The following is a 15,168-nucleotide window of genomic DNA, read 5'->3' as shown; positions in this document are numbered from 1 at the left end:
GGAGCACTCCTCTAGCCTCCTCCCAGGCTCCCAGTCCTGGCTGCAGGCCCATTATCGATCAATTTCTAATTAGGACCTGTGTCAGTGCTTCTGACAGAAGGTCAGGGCCTAGGCTGCCTCTGCTGGCCTCTGGCCAAAGCCTGAAATGCTCTGCCCAGGGTAGACCCAGAGAACCACCACTTCTGTGGTAGAAAAGAATACCAGACTGAACTCATCATAAAGCAGCATAAAATTTTAGAGCTGAAAGGGTCCTTTACAAGCATGAGCTTTGTTATATTACAGGTGAGAAAGCTGAGGTCCAGAAAAGGATCTGTCCAATGTGGTACAAAAAAGATCTTGATAACTGCTTCCCAACCTGGCTACACAATAGAACGACTCTGGGAACTTGTTAAAAATATAGTTTTCTAGGCCCCACCCCAGAGAACCTGATATGGAACATATGCAGTGGCTCTGTCTCTTTTGCTACGTAGATGATCATCTTCCAATAAAAGTGAAACCTGAAATCACAGGACCAGTTTGCAGCTAGGTTCAAACCCACCTTGGGTCATAATAGTGCCATTTAGAAGCAACCCTCTGTTGTCTGACCCAACCATAACAAGGTTATTCTCAGGGCCTCAGAACTATCTGTCATAAATGGTTCAGACTTCTAACGGTCCACTAGTGTGGCTGTCAGTCCACTAGTGTGGCTGTCCGCAAAGACATTTCCTTTCAAAACTAGTTTGAAACTATTTAGTTTCAAATACCCAAGGAGGGGATAGCAGGGAATTGTGGGAAATGGTGTGGTATTGAGTGTGAGACATGGGGCGTGGGGAGATGTCGTCTGTGTACAGGGGAGGCCTTGTGTGGATATGTAAGGAAACAGTGTGTTGTCTGAGGCTTGCAGATACCTCCGTAACACATACACTTCTGAGCACCTGGTTAGAAAAGAGTGGGGCAGGGGGTATTGGAGGATAAATGTGTGGGTACATGGCAGGAGGAAGAAGTAGGTAACCTGAAGATGTAAGGGAGATAATATGGATTTGTATGGAAAAGAAGCAATGTGTGCAACTTTGTGACTCAATTTTGTGTCTATGTATTGCAAAACATATGAACTTGTAGCGACAGGAGAGACTGCGTGTGGCCTAGACACTTGTATGCATAAGAAAACAGATCCACGAGCATATCTGACTCATCCAGCCCTAGCTCTGCCTGAAGGCTCGTACCACTCAAGAGCAGGCCTGTCTGCAGAAATTTCTCATTAAAAATGTCATTATGACAACTACTAAAAAAAAAGAAAGAAAGAAAGAAAAATGGTAACACGCCCCCCCCCAGCATCAAGGGAGGTTAAAAAAAAGTCAATGCCAATAAAACACGACAGACATATAAGAAGCAATTATGCCACAATTATTTCTCAGCTTCACAAGGGGAGGTGTTTATTTGGAGTTAAATACTGTATAGCTGATTCACATCTCAACTCAAAGGACTGAATTTTCTAGGTAACTTGGGAAAGAGGGCAAGAAAGAATAAAGTAGGTAGAGAAAGGTAAACAACAAAGTTAAAATAGAGGGGGGAGGACTGGAGAAATGCAAAGATGAAAGAAAGAGAAAAGTTGGGAAAAAAAATAAAACGCAAGTAGGTTACAAGAGATAGGGAGAAGGGAAGGAAAGAATAAAGAAAAAACGTAGAAAAGACAGGAAAGAGAATTTCCTTTAGGCTGGCACTTAGCACACTCTATAGCAGGAACTCTAGCCAAGCGGATGATGGGTGGAGTAGGTGGTAGGGCCCCATCTCTATACTTCCTCATTGCTTTTAGTCCAACCATTCCCTCCATCAGGAATGTTCTTCCCACCATCTTTGCCAATTTGAACTTCTAAACCTCAAGAACTTTTTCAAAGGCTACCAGCTTTTAGAAGCTTCCAAGATTTCTCCCAGTTAGAAGTTAGCTCTCAAGAACTCCCATAAAACTTCCACAGCACTTTGTCATATTTGACCTGAAGCATTTAACATTCAACTTTATACCACGGGTATCAGTATACACAAAGGAAACAGGTAAGTAGTACACTGTTTCCTGACCCATAAGATCTCAATTTCATGAATGAGAGCAGATTTGGGTGTGATACAACAGCAGAGTACAACTACAGAAGTAGAAGCAAAGTGTAAAGAAGAATTCTGCTCATGGAGTGATCATGGAACACTTCATTGAGAAGATGGCATTTGGAATGCTTTGAAAAAATGAACAGGAGCTTTTCTGGTAAAGGGGGCAAGGAGCTGAGAGCTTTCTACGCAGGGGAACAGTCAAACAACAAAGTCATTCTGAACTGAGTGGGAGCACAGGGAAACAGTGGCTTTTACCATGCTGCTGGCAGAAGGCAGCATAGTGAGGTGGCACCAGACTGTATGAGCCTTGTAGCCAAGCCAAGAGTTGAGATTTTATCCTTTCCAACCTGGAGTGAGGTGGAGAAGGGGGGGCTGTTTTAAAATGTTTACTCTCCTTTATTGAGTTGCCCTACTTTAGAGCAAGTCTCCTCAAAAACCCTGGAAACGGGTCCAATCCCAGGCTCTGCCTACTACAGAGGCATTGTAAGAATTTCCCACAGAGAAGAAGGGCAGGCAACAGTCAGGAAAACAAGGAATAAAAGGGTGGGGATTGGTGGTGGAGGCAAGTGATGCACACGGGAGGGCAGGAGGCTCAAGGAGAAAGGAGCTGGAGGGGAGGAAACAGAAGCAGAGAGACGGATCTCTGCAGTGAGGCTCCTTGTTGCTGAGCTGTCCTCTACATCTTTCTAGGTAGAAAAAATAAGGTCAATCTGATGCTGGCGACAGAAATAGACCCTTTGTGCTGAGACTGAGCACATTTACTAACTGCCACCTCAACCCTCCCTTTGCACAAGATGTTAGAGCTGTGCCAAGCAATGGAGTTTGCTCCAGCTCTACCAACCACCCCAAAGTAGCCGAAACACCTTGCCCCATGCCCTAAGAGTGCATGAGGCAGGAGCACCAAACAAAGGTCTGGAGTTTGAACCGGGGCCTGCCCAGGACCCCAGAAAAGCTCCGCTTCCTTCCCGGGACCTCAATTTCATCTGCAAAACAAGGGGAGTAAAGGTGACGCTCTCTTAGGGGCTGCAGAGTCTATGAATTTATATGAAGCTGCTTCCCACAGAGGGTGACATGTAATGTGGGAATTTTCCTAACCTATCAAGTCATAACTTCATTCTTTCCACTCTGAGCTATGGCCAGTTTGAAGCCAAGGAGAAGTCAGACCCAGAATGGCAGCTGTCCCTGACACTATTATCCATTTGGCCCTGTCCAAAATTTATTCCCTTACCCAGACCTGTTTATCTCCTAGGTCACAAACAGATGCCCAGGCCCAAGGATGTGTTTTGTCTGACCCACATAAATTTGTTTAAAAACCTCTGAATTGGGGCGCCCGGGTGGCTCAGTCAGTTAAGCGTCCGCCTTTGGCTCAGGTCACAATCCCAGGGTCCTGGGATTGAACCCCACATGAGGCTCCCTGCTCAGCAAGGAGCCTGCATCTCCCTCTCTCTCTGCCTGCCCTTCTGCCTACTTGTGTTCTGTCAAATAAATAAATAAAATCTTAAAAAAAAACAACACAAAAAAACCTCTGAATTAACTGCTAACATTTCAAATCAGATCTCATGTTTTTAGAAAGTTTTCCAACTTCTCAAAAATATGAGTTCTCGAGGCACCTGGGTGGCTCCATCGGTTGAGCACCTGACTCTTGGTCTAGGCTCAGGTCGTGATCTTGGGCTCCCAGCATCAGGCTCCTCACTCAGCGGGGAGTCTGCTGGAGATTGCTCTCCCTCTGCCCCTCCCCACATGTGTGTGCTCTCTCTAAAATAAATCTTAAAAAAAAAAAAAAAAAAGAGTTCTGGCAACCCTAGATCCCGTGGGGTAAAGGTCAAAGGGCCTACTGTAATCCTATAATTTATCTGATGCCTTCTCACCAAAAAAAAAAAAAAAATCCATACTAACATGATTTAATGTGAGTAAACTTTTCAATTACTAGTTATAATATTTAAACTAATTCAACTCCAAAAAATCTTAGTACACTGACACTTCAGGAAGATATGTTTTATCCAGTGATTTCATATATGCAGCCATGTGTCCCAGTTCGAGAAACTCCAACACAGTTTATCTACTCACTCAAAACATACTCGGGTCCTACGGTAAGCACTGGGAAAACAGTAATTAACAAGACAGGCATGGTTCCTACCTTTGTGGAGCTCATGGTCCAGTAGGATATAATGGGGAAAAAGCCATAGAGAGTAGGGAGCACAAAGAAACACTAAACTAAGGATCTCAAATAGGGACTTGTCTGTAAAAGGAAAAGGTTTAATTAGGCTTTTGCTGCTGAAAAGTCTTTTCCAGCTCAAAATTCTACTAGCATCACAAGAACTTAGCCCAATATCCTTTTTGAGTTCCTAATACTTATTAGCTTCCTCCCTTTATCTGGGAAATCATGATCAGTTGTCATGGAGATTACCATGGTGCTCCACATACAAGATGATTTTACAGTAATTACAGAAGCCAAAGGAACAGGCAACAAGAAAGAGTCACTCAGAAAAAGTCACCTACTTTCCACACATAGGAGCTGCTGCTCATTGCAGCTAGGTGGGGAGAAAGACCAGGGAATAATTCTTAAGTAAAACAGTTTTGTATTAGACGTCATGGTTTCTTTCATGAGGCATTAGGACCTACTTTCCATACCCCCACCCCCGCCAAACTTGTGTCAGAGACTGCAAAAAATGCTAATTTTATAAGGACAAGGTTCACTGAGCCTTGACTAGCTTGTTGCCCTTGTGAAATCCTAAGACAAGCCAAAAGACAGACTTACCAGCCAACAGGGAGGAACACCAAAGTTTCTAATAAAATGAAGATAATTCATCTAGTCCCAGGGGACTAAGCACTGTAACTGGGCAAAGTCCCTTCAATATTAGAGTTCCAACCAGAGCGGGGTTGGCCCAAAAGGACCAAGCAGGTAGCAAAAATAAGTACAGCTGACCAAGTGTTTCGAAGAAAAAAGTGCTAGTCTGGTGATAAATGGCAACTGGCACTGGATCACAGAGACAACAGGAAATGGTGAGGGCTTTGACAAACTTGAGAACAAATATGCCCTATCTAAAGAAGCCAGCCAATGAGGAAACAGTATGTGAAATGAACAGAAATGAAGAACGTGATTCTTTAAACAAAAACATTTTGCCAAACTAAGCTGTTAATGCAGACTTGTCCAAAGATGAGAATCATATCCCGGTGACAAAGACCAAAAAAAAGCCAAGCTACAAGCTTCTTAAACATGGACAGGCCAGTACAAGGAGTCACAACACAGGGAGACCCTGGTAGAGGGCTCAGGGAGTGAAGCCTTCCACAAAATCGCTGGGGGCTATTCCCACTTCTGTGAAGAGGAAAATTGTTCCAGCCCGATACTTCCTCAAAAAATCCTCCTCCCTCTTCAGGAGAAATCAGTCACCCTCATACCCCACATGCCAGGACCTCTCATCTCATACAAGGTATCTCCACTGAAAGGCAGCCCCAATATCCCCAGGCTGGGGTCCAACTCAAAACAAAACAGAAAAACACTGCAGGACAAGTCAAACAAAATACGTATGCAGGCCAGAAACACCCCAAGGGGCTGCCAGTTTGCAATCCCTGATCTAGAGGAGAAAATCCTCTGACTAGTTCTAAACAGGAAGGATTTAGGAGTCCCCTAAGGACGCCTAACTTTTGCCAGAGGAACTGCTTTTCCAAGGAGCTATCCAGGGTCCTACACCACTTGGCTCCTGAGCTTTAGAACCCATGATTCTACTGCCTTCTTTTGCTTAATCCACTGTCAAAAGAAAGATTTAAAGATATTAGGTACCTATTACATGCAAGGCACTCTAGGAATACAAATGCTCTGAACCTTACTTCTCTGGACTTTTGACTTTACTACTTATAGTTGTATGTCGACCTGGACCCAGTGCTGGCTGTCTGCCACCCAAATTACTACAGACCCAAACCACTGCTCTATATACCACATTCAATCCTATATACCACATCCATTTTAATGGCTTGGCTAGCCAGTAAAATGAAGGCTCAGCAGCTTGGTTCCCCTCAAAGGGTTATCTTTAAAACTGTCGTCCCTGAACTCTACAACTAAAAGTTGTTTTCTTTGCAAAAGAACACAACTGCCCCATTACAGTCAGATGTCCCTGGGAGTGAACACTGCAATGCTAAATGTATGCTCTCCCCTGAATCAAGATGGCATTCCCATGATTTACTCCATTATTACTCTATCATCTCCAGATTTCCTCAGCATTTCCATAAAAGCAGTAACACCTTTGCCAAACAGAAAAGAAAAAAAGACTAGCTGCCCTTGAAATAGTAACTCAATCCAAGGAGGGAAGGTTTATTTGGAAAAATTTTGTTTATTTACCAAGTCCTTCAAACTAGATTTATGAGCAGGGGAGAACACAACAAAAATGTTTTTAGAAAAAGGCGTCTGGCAGCAGGGAGGAGCATGGCATGGAAGAGGGCAAGAAAGGATGCAGGGAGGCTAGTTAGGAAGCTCCTATAGTCCCGCCATGGCCAAAAACAGGCTCCATGTCTGAAAGAGGGTATGGTCCTACAGTCCCTAGCTGACTACCTGCTCACTGAAGACAGTCTTACTCGTCTGAGTATCACCCAGCATCTAGTACCATGCCATCACACGGTAGGCACTCAAATGGTCGTAGACCCAAAAACCACCACTCCTGTGGGAGTTCTCAGTGTACATATCAAAGAAACTATGGCCCAGAGAACTTAAAGTGATTTGCCCAAGCTCACAGAATGGGTGAGTGGTAAAAAGCAAAGAACAAAGGCTTTGGAGGCAAGAACGTCTGTGTTCACACCCAAGGTTGCTGTGAGGCCTTGGGCAAGTCACCCAACTCAACCTTTCTCCGTCTGTTTTCTCATCTCCAAAATAAGAATACCTATTTTTTGCAGAGTTGCCATGAGAATTAAGACATACACTGTCCCCTAGATACAACCACGAATTTACAGGAAATTCAGAACACGGAAAACCCTACAGGAAAAACCCAGTTACTTCAACAAATAAAGGTAACAACAACAAAAATAGAAGTGAAATTACAAATTAAGAGACTTAAGATATGTAACAACCAATTAAAATGTGTGGATCTTATATGAATCCTAAGTCAAACAAACTGTAAAAATAAGATCGTGACATTTATGAGATAATTGGAAATTTGAACACAATCTGGATTTAGATTTTATTATGGAATTGTTAAATTTTATAAGGTATGAAAATGGCATTGTGGTTGTTTCTTGTTTTTTAAATAAACTTTACCCCCAACATAGGGTTGGAACTCACAACCCTGAGATCAAGAGTCACATGCTCTCCTGACTGACCCAGCCAGGTGTCCCTGTGGTTGTTTTAAAGTCATCCTTTAGAAATATATTGTGGAATAGTTAAGGGCAAAATAGAATAGCGGAGATTTTCTCCAAAGCACAGGATGAGGAGAAGTAGGTAGGGGTATAAACGAAATATGATTGTGAATTGAAGCTGAGTGACAGGTATATCGTGCTTCATTAACCTACTCTGTCTACTTTGTGTACGTTTAAAATTTTCCATATTAAAAATAATTGATTAGGTTTAAATCCTGGCAACTCCATTTACTAGCAGTGTTGACTATACGCATATTTCTTAACCTCCTAGTGTCTCAGTTTCCCATCTATGAGGATCAACAGAAGCTACTTCTTAGGGTTGAGGTGAGAATAAATATGATTTTTATATATACAGATTTATTTTTTTAAAGAAACTTTAAAGATTTTATTTATTTGACAGAGAGAGAGAGAGAGAGAGAGAGACAGCACAAGTAGACAGAGAGGCAGACAGAGGGAGAGGGAGAAGCAGGCTCTCCACTGAGCAGAAAGCCCGACGTGGGGCTCAATCCCAGGACTCTGGGATCATGATCTGAGCCGAAGGGAGCCGCTTGACTGACTGAGCCACCCATATTTGACATATAAAATTATATAACACGGAAATGGTATAAATTTACACATATAAGTCTTATAATACATCATTTATAAAGATTTCTATACACACAAAGAACTTAGCACATAGTAACTTTCATAAACATCAGCCCTGTTAGTATGAACACAAGGTACCAAGCATGGTATCTCAACACAGTGGGCACCCAATATATGAATGAAACACTGACTCAGGTTTAGAACCTAGGTCAGATTTTTAGTCAAGTACTCAACTAGTCTCCTCGACAGAAAGCCGTATTTTACCCTCTGGCAAAAATGTCCCCAGTGGCAGCTCTAACATCCCCCGTCTCTCCTGACAAATACCCCAGGACCTGACACAGGATCAGAACCTGACTAATGTTTAACATGGAAGTGCTGCTCTCTGGGAGCAGGCAGGGCCACCTTATTTCCCCCAACCAGATAATTTAAGGTACATTTTCTAATATTTGCTGACAGAACAAACAGGAAAGCCTCCAAGAAATGATCAATGTTCATGCCAGCCTTCAAAGTGATTTGGTAAAACTACAGAAAATAAACACCCAGCCAGGGTCGACCCAGCAGGATAAAAGCTGACAAAGAAATGGCAATTTTTCCCTGAGCAAATATACAAGTAATAGATGAGCTCAAAGAGACTAAGCTCTTTAGGTTTTGGCATTCCCATCTTGCCCCCTCCCCCTTCTTTTAAGAGAAGACAAACTCTCAACATACTTCAAGTAGGACTGTTCACTGGATTAATTTATTCCCTGAAATGATGTAATTATAGGCAGTCATTCTCATCCTTCTATCCAGTTTAAATACAAATTGGCTTGGGAACAGACCTTTTCCACCTGCTCCAGAAGGCTATGAGAAGGCATCACCCACCCTTAAAGTATGAGACACATCCTTCCCCCCCTCAGCTCATTAGCAGGAATAGGGATGCCACTCAATTTAGTCACCCATGTGTTTCTGTTCAAGATGTTCCCGTCATACAGAATGTCCTCTATCTCTACAGCCTAAAATCTCCTATGACCATACTTTCTGGGAAAAAAGGGGAGGAGAAGGAAGAAGGGCACAGCAACTGAGAAGGGATATCTGGGTGTTGCCTCTGGGTAGTCTGGGAGATATAGTCCAGACACAGAAATATTGGTGCACCAAAAAAAAAATATACACACACACACACACACACACACACACACACACACACACAGAAAAGAAATATTGGTTCACAATTTATAAGCACAACCAGACAGAATACTAGAAACTAAAGTGGTCCCAGATAATATGCGGTCACTATCTTTATCCTACAAAACCCAGTGAAATGCTCACACCTCCATTAATGTTCCCTGGGTACCACCCCCCCAAAAATGCAGCAATCTCTCCCTCCTCTCAAATCCCAATCTCTTTTCCTCTTTATGGTACTGCTACCTGAGAATTCATATTATGGTTCTTAAAATTCACTTCTGTAACTACGCACCAATCAGCATGACTTAAAATGAGAAATATAGACAATGCTAAGTGCTGACATGGACATGGAGCAACAGGAATTCTCATATACCACTGATGACAGTGTGATCTGCGGTGCCTCTGAAAAGTGTTTGGCAGTAACTACTAAAGCTGAACATACTAAAGCGTGAGGTTGGAGAACACTAACTGATCCCCCCCGAAGTTTTTCCTAGCCTTTTGCCTCATCACTGCCCCTGTCTAAATGCTTCCATCATTCTTTTCTCCACATCCTAGAGGCTGATTCAGACCACTCTCCCTGGTCACTCCAGCCCAAAGAGATCTCCTCTTCTATGGAAAACTCTGCCATTTACCTATTAACTCTGACAAATGGCTCATGTATTCTTCACATGTAAATTTTATCATTTGGTTTTATAATGTACTTTTTTACTTTTAGTAACATTATCTAACTTGCTCCTCACAATAACACTGTGAGGAAGTTAAGATAAGGAATATTAACCCCCTTTTATAGAAGACAAAATGGAGGTTCCAAGAGGAAAAATGACTTATTTCCATTTACCTGGCCAAATTAGTGCCACGGAACAAGAGTAGACCTTAGTCTTCCAAACCAAGCTATCTACACCAAACTGCCTTACTGTCAGATACATATTCATGATAATCTTATCTCCCCAAAGAGACCATAGGTTTCCTGAAGGCAACAATATGCTATACATGTTGACATCCCTCACAGCACCAAGAAGGCACTAGGTGGACTCCATACAGTTTGGATGACTGATTTCAATATTGTCCACCAGTCTTCAAGAACGGGTACAGACATATTTCCTCTTCTTCTAGACCTCAAAGGCAATGCTAAATTAATTGCTGGAAGAAATTATGAACACAACACAGCATCCCAAAAAACTAAGTGTAGAGACCAGGAAAGAGAAAGATCAGGGAGTTCAACAGTCCCTCCATTTCCTAAGGGATCTGTGCTGCAAAGAGTCAAAGGCGGCTGGTATAGACAGTAGCGGTGGGCTTCAAGAACCACAAGTTAATCGTAACTAGTAAGTCACAAATTGAGCAAATGCCAGAAACCACACCTCAAATAATTCACTTGCAAGCAAAATAGAGAACTATCTTATTTCAAAACTGAGTATAATAAAACTTAAAATAATTCAATATGAAACTTAATTTTCTTCCTTCCTAAATAAGAACCTAGACAATATCAAATCTTTCTGGAAGCCAGCCAGAGAATTGATGTGAGGAAAACAGGGAAAGCACTAGGCAGATGTCTGGACACCCAAACCTAAAGGACAATGTTGTCCCCTACCTTAACATTCTTCACTTTACAAAACACTGCATGTGGGACACCTCAGCAATAAAGGATAAAGGGAGGGAAAATAAAGGTGGGGAAGGCACACCTGGGTGGCTCAATTGGTTAAGCGTCTGGCTCTTGATTTTGGAGCTCTTGATTTTGGCTCAGGTCATGATCTCAGGGTCCTGGGACTGAGCCCCACGTTGGGCTCCGTGTTCAGTGGGGAGTCTGCTTCAAGATTCTTTCTCTCCCTCTGCCCCTCCCCCTGCTCGAGTGAGCTTGTGTGTGTGTGCGTGCTCTCTAAAATAAGTAACTCTTTCTAAACATTGGAAGTCATATTCAAACAGGTCTCCTTGCCTAGTGATACATCCATCAATTCTATTTCTAGTCTGAACCCTCAACCCAAATATCTGGGCCAAGGAAGCAGGAGTAAGAAGCAGCTAGGATCTACTGTACTTCTCTGTCTCCCTCCCAAAACTGGAAATAATTTGAGGGCAGGAATTATGTCCTGCTTGGTTTTTATGTTCTCCAGAGAGAGAATACAGCAGGTACTCCAAATACCTGGAAATGAATGACTGAACTCTGGGATGGAAAGCAGCTACCCAAGCATAATCATGCTACAGCAGCTAGGTAACCTACTTAGCATGGTAACTCTACCAAGACCCTAATTTTAATCTTTTAATTGATGTGAAAATCAATTTAGGGTGAGTCTTTAAGGTCTGAAGAAAAGATATTCTTGTGTTCAACTGATTCAGGCATAGCTATAATTATTATATTGACAAAACCGTCATTCAGTGTCAGCTTACAGCTGTGTGGAAGAACAAAGTCCCAAAGCCTTAAAATGGTCTGTGTAAGCAGAGAACAACATTTGACTTCTCAGTGTAGCATGATCATACTTCCAGAAAGGAAACCCAGGACCTAGAGAAATAATGAGTTATGGAAATGATGCTTTTAAATCTACTGCTGAAGCTTGCTTTCACTGGCACAAATAATTACAAAAGAAACTAGACAAACAGATCAACAGACACCTTGCAAACAATACCTTTAACTAGGCTTAGTAAAATCCTTAATAAAACAAACAGGAGACTGCTAAATACCAGATAATGCCTCTGGAATGAAGAAAACATGGCCAATAATATTAAGCTTATAAGCCTGGCCTTCTAAAAGAGAATACTTACTTAGAATAAAGCAATGATTCTTACCTTGACAAATAAACAGAACTATTCACTCTCTACAGATGGCATTTCAAGGGCCAGGAAACCTCAGCAGAGGTATCTACCTCATATAGCTAAAGCTCTAAGGAAATGCAAATTTCTGGTCTAGTGTTTTTTCCAACCCTAGTACTGTTTGGGCATCTTACAGTGTTGTGTGTGTGGTTTTTTTTAATGTTCTCTTTATTCTATGATTTTAAACAGTTTGCTACATATTTAAATATAATTTTTTATAGTCTTAGACTCCAAGTTTGTCCACGGGACAACAGCTCCAAGTTTATAATGGAACTCGGCAGACAATTTGATAAATTCATCTCACAAGCAATTTTTCAGCAATCTGTCCACTCTAAAAAGCAATATCCATCTGTTTATATACCGAAAGGTATCTGTGAACCCAGAATTTAGCCCTCTGACATACTCTCAATGCTCCTTCCAGAGATGAGTTCTCAAGCCACTTATGGCTTGAGAACCGTAATTAATACATTAAGAGGTAAAAATATCACTCAAGATTATCTAGTCCAACCCTGTTGTTTTAAGACAGGAAGACTGAGATCCCAGAGAATATCAGGTAATTATAATTTACATTGTCTTTGGCAAGCATCAAATGCCTGCTGTTTCCCCCAGTAGAACCACACTGGGCATGTGGGGAGAATGGCCCGACTTGCACTTCAGTCAGTGGAGCACTCCAAATACATGTGTCTGAGCCTCAGAAAAATCTAAGTATTTAACCACAATCTCCCTACCCTTACCCCTGCATGGAGAGCAAGGGGCAGTGGACAGCCTAAATGACCTTTTGGAAATATAAGCTAGAACCTAGTGATAATATTCCACCCTTCCCCCCTCCTCTGATGAGGTACAGCCCATTTATTCACATCAAGTCCATTATGAAGTAACAGAAAGACACTAAAACCAAAGAAAAAGAAGGGGTTGCGGAAACAGAAAAGATAACTAATAGGGCGTCTGGGTGGCTCAGTCGGTTAAGCAACTGCCTTTGGCTCAGGTCATGATTCCAGGGTCCTGGGATGGAGTCCCACACTGGGCTCCCTGCTGAGCAGGGAGCCTGCTTCTCCCTCCCCCTCTGTCTACCACTCTGCCTACTTGTGTTCTCTCTGTGTCAAAAAAATAAAATCTTAAAAAAAGAAAAACTAAAAAAAAAATCTTTAAAAAAATAAATAGGTAACTAATAACACTTGGGCAGATGCCTATCTCTAGTTATTCAGTAAGCAGGGAGACGAAAATGAGAAGGACCTCCAAAACTTTTTCTCTCTGGCTCCCACCCTTTTGGTCTTTTACAAAATTTAAGGGAGGTCTGAGACTATTTTATGATGAAATGAGGCCGGCCACAGAAGCAAAGGAGTTGGCCAAGCCCACAGACTAAGTTAGTAGCAGAAACCAGACCAAATGATCCTCAGGCTCATGACTGGGTTTCCCAGTTTATCCCACTGCCCCCCCCCCCCAATCCTGAGAGTCTAGGAGCTGTACGCCACCTCAGGTCTAAAACTTTCCTTACAGAACCTACTGGGAAGTTGTAGGTCAGCAGGCTAACATTACTAGTCATCTTCTCCCCTTCCAACTATACATTTTATACATGATACTAAAAGAGAAAAAAAAAAAACTAGGTTTTTATAGACATTCATGTGAAAATCCTCCCATCTCTACCCCTTCCCCTACCATTGCCTAAGAAAAAAAGGGAAGAAAGGAGGAAAGAAATGCCTCTCCAAGAGATATACTATCTAAATCATCATCTAGAATCATAAAATGTTACTGCTAGAAGGAACCCTCATAGTCATCTAGTCATTATTTTCTATCATATTCAGATGACCTAACCTGGACCTTTGCCACCTGATGAAAAGACTGGAGTACAGAGCAGGGTCTCCTGACTCCCGTCCCAACATAAATCCCTCGTGGTCCCTCTCCACCCTGTCCCACCCTGACCTGCCCCAGCCCACCCTCTACCTCCACCACTGCTATCTAAGCTCCTGAGATCTGCGGCCTTTCTGGATGCAAGCTCTGGAAGCTACGTCTTACTTACCTTTGTTTTCCCAGTGCCTAGCAGGTAGTAAATACAGATGACTTACAGAGGGCCACATAAGCAGATGAAGAGCGTCTCAGCACCCAAGGCATTGTCTAGAAAAAACGTAAGCCTTCCTTGGCTTAACATAAGCAGTTTTCAGGGCTGTGCAGCGCCTAAGTGTCTGGGATCTAATAGTTCCTCCTTTTCTAAACTAGTGTTTACATCATCCAGTTTAGCCAGGAATAATAGTTACCAGATGTGTTGTGCAATACTGTCCCTCACCCATGCTTCCCACCCCCAACTCTCCGCTTGGAGAACTAGGATCAATAACTAGCAGGTAAATGAAAGATGTAAGATGTAAAATGTAAGATGTAAGATGAACCTGCATGAGAAACCCACCTCCTCTCTTATGTCTCCTCAATAGTCAGCATCCCCATCTATATAATAACTGCACCAGGCAGAAATCTAGAAGTCATCCTTGATGACTCTCCACACCAGTAATCTTTGTGTCTCACTGCTCAAGTCCTTCCACACATACACATCCTTCATTTGAAACACCATCATCTCCTACCTGTATTACCACAACAGCCTCCTTCTAACTGGTCTTTTTGCCCATGGTGCTCTAGCCCTGCAAACCACTCCCCAAAGAGGTAGCCAGAGATATCCTTCTAAAATGCCCATAGGAGCATGGCCCCCCCTTCACCTCGAAATGAAATCCAAATTCGTCAACCGGGGCAAAAAGGCCCTTTCATGACTTGGCTTCTGCTCTACCTACCTTACCAGTCTCTTCTCATCTCTTGCCATATCCACCCATCTTTTGCTTTATTCTCCACCCAGAAACCTTGAGAAACCTGAGAGATGTTATTTAACCCCTCTGGATTAAATGCAACCCCTCACCTACAGGATGGGAATAACAATAGTATGTACTTTTCAGGGTGGTTATAGGAAAAAATTAATTAACACATGTTAAATGCTTAGAGTAGCACCTGATACAGGAAATGGCCAAAAGTCTTAACTATTACCACCACCATCAATAGACTTGCTATTCCTTCTGCCTAGTCTTATCTTTGTCTCCTCCTCAATTCTCCAAATCTCTTCTTTTCCTCCTGCCTTATGTTTCTATTTTTCTTGAGATCTGGGCTTAGCCAACTTCTCTGAAGAAACCTCCAAGGCTTGGTTAGTTACCATTCCTCTATGTTCTAATA

The 15,168-nt window shown here is 42.4% G+C and overlaps 1 protein-coding gene across 9 annotated transcripts in view; it reads right to left on the bottom strand.

The window, feature by feature from the left end:
- Window positions 1-15,168, bottom strand: part of RALY (RALY heterogeneous nuclear ribonucleoprotein) — a 78,842-nt gene that overhangs the window by 59,492 nt on the left and 4,182 nt on the right. The gene's annotated exons all lie outside the window — the stretch shown is intronic.

Source organism: Eumetopias jubatus, unplaced genomic scaffold, assembly GCF_037043125.1.
Source record: "Eumetopias jubatus isolate StellerSeaLion01/CBP00866 unplaced genomic scaffold, mEumJub1_p1.0 scaffold_9, whole genome shotgun sequence".
Lineage (NCBI taxonomy): Eukaryota > Metazoa > Chordata > Mammalia > Carnivora > Otariidae > Eumetopias > Eumetopias jubatus.
This window is presented reverse-complemented; position numbering and strand designations above follow the sequence as displayed.